This window comes from Nicotiana attenuata, chromosome 7, assembly GCF_001879085.1.
Source record: "Nicotiana attenuata strain UT chromosome 7, NIATTr2, whole genome shotgun sequence".
Taxonomy (NCBI): Eukaryota; Viridiplantae; Streptophyta; class Magnoliopsida; order Solanales; family Solanaceae; genus Nicotiana; species Nicotiana attenuata.
In genome coordinates, this window is record NC_031995.1 from 58,378,648 (window position 1) to 58,383,680 (window position 5,033).

The window sequence follows — 5,033 nt, forward strand, 5'->3', positions numbered from 1 at the left end:
ACAAATACCCGGAGTACCGCCCGTGATCAAGGGAGTAGATATAGATAAATATTCTCAACAGCCATGGAAGCCAAGTGCTGCCCCCCTCCCAATTCCAAAGAAGTTTAAGATGCCTGATATTCCAAAGTACGATGGTACATCAGATCCACGAGATCACGTTACTGCATTCATAACAGGTGTCAAGGGCAATGATTTGACTAAGCAAGAGATTGAATCGGTCTTGGTCAAGAAATTCGGTGAAACACTCACTAAAGGGGTCTTAACATGGTATTCTCTTTTACCTGAAAATTCTATAAATTCGTTTGCCGAGCTTGCAGATTTATTTATCAAAGCACACTCTGGAGCTCAAAAAGTTGAGAAAAGAATGGAAGACATCTTCAAAATCAAGCAAGGAGATTCAGAGTTGCTTAGAGAGTTCGTAGATAGATTTCAACGGGAAAGAATGATGCTGCCACGAGTACCTGACAATTGGGCAGCCATAGCCTTCGCTAGTAATTTGAATGAGAAGAGTTCAGAAGCCACGAGGCGACTCAAAGAAAGCCTTCGAGAATTCCCAGCAACAATGTGGAATGATGTCTACAACAGATACAGTACAAAGATGATGATTGAAGAAGACATTATTTTACGACATAAAACAGAAGAAAAGGTAAGCTCAAGGCGTGTGGAAAATGAAAAGAGATCCGGTAAAAACAGGTACAAGCCATACATGGGACCTGCGGGAAAAGATTCACGATCAAGGCAAGGTTATCAAAGGTACGATCACAAACCTAGAAACAGGGAATCAGGCTCCTCATCGAGGTTCGGGGAATGATCGGAATACACCGCGGGTCACGAGACGATGATGATATCTAAAGGCAAGTGTCGGTGGTTAAACTTCAACGGTAAAGTACCTCTGAAATCGTGGCTTGTTTAAGAAGCAATTGGGAGGAAAGGTGCGATGGCCGAAAGAGAATGCGATCGAATCCGAATAGACGAAATCCTGATTCATTGGTGCGAATTTCATAACGATCACGTGGCAAAAAGCCAGATGGCAGTTTCTGCAATGTAAATTGATTCATTTGCTAAAACAGGGGTATCTCACTGAGTTATTCCAGTGGAACAAGGTAAACAAGCATACATGAGAACAGGCAGAGAGCCTCCAAAACCACTGTCAACCAAGAGAACTGTCAACGTTATAAGTGGGGGTGAAGAGATCAACGATGTATCATATAAAAAGGTTTCAAAAAGTAACAATTACCCCATGGGAAGCGGCCTCGACATATACTGGAAAGAGGAGAATATTATATTCAACAACAACGCAGACGTCGAGGACTCTTACTCCGCATAAACGACGCATGGTAATTATCTTTTACTTGTACATGACACTAACGTGAAACGAGTTTTGGTTGATCCATGTAGTTCTGTAAATATAGTATTTTAATACGGGTATTGCGCGAGAATGGCAAGAGCGGAGGAATAATTGATTCCAAAAGCACATACTTTGTCGGGATTTTGACAACTCTTAAGTGTAACGAAGGGGAAGCAATACTACTACATTTCGCAGAAGCGTCGTTAAAGATACCAAATTTCAAGTCGTAGATATGGAAATGGGCTTACAATATTGATTCTTTGGGAGGGCCATGATTCATGACATGGATGTTGTTCCTTCGAACCTGTACATCAAGTTATTAAATTTGTCTCCATGGAGAATACGCCAAATCAGAGGCGATCAACAAACATCTAGAAGCATCAATTCCGTTGCAGATTCAACTGTTATGGGCGAAGACAAATAGTAATTACAGAATTTAGGTGAGGGAAACATGGCGTCAACTTCACCTGAACAAAAGCAAACGGATGTGGATTCAAGACCTGATACCATTCAAGAACCGGAGGAGAACGAGAACATCAAAACAACGATAGAAGAGCTAGAGGCCGTGGTGTTATTTATACATTGGCCCGAGAGAAAAGTATACATAGGAGCTAATCTTAGCCCGGAGGTAAAACGTAAATTGATTGAATTTTTAAAGGCTAATGCAGATTGTTTTGCTTTGTCCCATTCTGACATGACAGGGATACCACCGGAAGTCATGACTCATAAATTGAATGAAGATCCATCATATCCTCCCGTCAAGCAAAAGAAAAGAAAGCAAGGAACTTTCAAGAATAAGGTGATTCAAGAGGAAGTTCAAAAATTGCTAAAAATTGGTTCAATTCATGAGGTAAAATATCCTAACTGGTTAGCTAATACTGTTGTGGTTCCTAAGAAGAACGGTAAGTGGCGAGTTTGTGTAGATTACACAGACCTTAATAAAGCTTGTCCAAAAGATTCCTTTCCTTTACCGCACATAGATCAGTTAATTGATGCTACTGCAGGGCATGAGCTATTAAGTTTTTTAGATGCATATTCAGGCTATAATCAAATCAAGATGGATCCCGGAGATGAAGAAAAAACTTCTTTTATAGCAGACAGGGGGACTTACTGTTATAAGGTAATGCCCTTTGGTCTTAAGAATGCAGGTGCAACGTATCAGAGGTTAGTTACCCAAATGTTTCAAGAACATTTAGGTAAAACCATGGAGGTATATATAGATGATATGCTAGTTAAGACTCAACATTCGGAAGATCATATATCGCACCTGTCTGACACGTTTAAAATTTTACGAAAATATAATATGAAGTTGAATCCAGAAAAATGTGCATTTGGTGTGGCATTAGGTAAGTTTTTAGGTTTTCTTGTTTCTAACCGTGGTATTGAAGTAAATCCTGCATAGATTAAAGCCATTGAAAAAATCCCTGATATACTTTCAAACAAAAAAGAGGTTCAAAGACTAACAGGGAGAATCGCAGCTTTGGGAAGGTTCATTTCTAAATCATCGGAAAAATGTTTCAAATTCTTCTAGCTCTTAAGGAGCAAGATCATTTTGAATGGGATGAGGAGTGTCAACAAGCACTTAGGGATTTGAAAACATACTTGTCAAATCCACCTTTGCTAGCAAAACCAAAGACTGGGGAGAAACTTTTCGTCTACCTTGCTGTTTCAGAAGTTGCGGTAAGCGCGATTTTGGTTCGAGAAGAGCAGGGTAAACAATCTCCTATCTATTATATTAGTAAATCGTTGTTAGATGCAGAGACACGGTATCCACAATTGGAAAAACTAGCACTTGCTCTAATCATGGCATCTAGGAAGTTAAGACCATATTTTCAATGTCATCCCATTGTTGTAGTGACCGCATACCCCTACGTAATATATTGCATAAACATGAATTGTCAGGGAGGTTAGCTAAATGGGCCATAGAGCTAAGTGAGTATGAAATCATGTACCTACCTAGAACAGCAATAAAATCCCAGATATTAGCTGATTTCGTGGCTGACTTTAGCCAAGGGATGCAACTAAAAACAGAAAAAGAAGTACAAGTACTTAATGGGGCTAATCCAGGAACATGGACCTTATTTACTGATGGCTCATCTAACGTAAAAGGTGCAGGATTAGGAATTGTTTTAGTACCACCTACGGGTGAAACTATTAGGCAAGCTATTAAATGTTATTCCGTAACTAACAATGAAGTGGAGTATGAAGCTGTGATTGCAGGTCTAGAATTGGCACGAGAACTTGGTATAAATCAAGTAGTGATCAAAAGTGACTCGCAACTCGTGGTTAATCAAATGCTAGGGACTTACACAGCTAGGAAAGCAAGGATGCAACAGTACTTGGAAAAGGCACGGGAATTGATAAAGCAATTCCAAACTTGGAAGGTCATACAAATATCAAGGGATGAAAATATTGAAGCAGATGCCTTAGCTAATCTCGCATCCGCAGCTGATGTGGCAAATGATGCAAATGCTTCAGTTATACATTTATTTCATTCAGTTCTCGAACCTGATAAGAATGAGGTAAAGTTTAATAATTTAACTTGGGATTGGAGAAACGAAATCGTTGCTTTTTTACAGTATGGTACCGTCCCTGATGACAAGAAACAAGCGCATGCACTCCAAAAAAAGGCTGCTCGTTATTGTTTAAAACAGGGGAATCTTTATCGTAAGATGTTCGGTGGTCCCTTAGCAAGATGCCTCGAACCTTCTCAAACAGAGTATGTAATGAGGGAAATACATGAGGGGCATTGCGGGAATCACGCAGGAGGAAGATCACTGGTGAGAACCTTGATTAGAGCAGGGTACTACTGGCCTAAGATGGAAGAAGAAGCGAAAAGTTTCGTAGCTAAATGTGATAAATGTCAAAGGTACGGTAACAACATGCACAGACCTGCGGAATTGTTACATCCGGTCATAGCACCATGGCCATTCATGAAGTGGGGAATGGATATCGTGGGTCCATTACCACAAGCAAAAGGACAGGTAAAATTTTTGCTCATACTTACTGATTATTTCACTAAATGGGTAGAGGCAGGAGCATTTAAACAGGTACGAGAAAAGGAGGTCAAGGACTTTATTTGGCGAAATATCATCTGCCGATTTGGTGTACCAAAGGAGATTGTATGCTACAATGGCCCTCAATTTATTGGAGCTCAAGTCACAGAGTTTTTTGAGAGTTGGCAAATTAAAAGGATCACATCTACACCTTATCACCCAGTAGGTAATGGGCAAGTAGAATCAACGAACAAAGTCATAATCAACAATTTGAAGAAATGTTTAGAGGAGTCAAAGGGTAATTGGCCTGAAGTGTTACCCGGAGTGTTATGGGCATATCGCACGACAACAAAGACGAGCACAGGTGAAACTCCTTTCTCTTTAGTTTATGGAGCTGAAGCATTAATCCCAGTTGAAATAGGAGAACCAAGTACAAGATTCTTACAAGCAACACAAGAGGCTAATGATGAAGAGATGCGGGCAATTTGGATTTACTGGAAGGCAAGAGAGAATCCGTATTAATAAGAATGGCAGCACAAAAACAAGTGATCGAACGATATTACAACAGGAAAGCACGGCTGAGGTACTTCAAAATTGGGGACTTTGTGCTCAATCTACAAAGGCAGCCAATGCGGGTAAACTAAGTCCAACCTGGGAAGGACCCTACAGAGTTCGAGATGTTGCAGGAA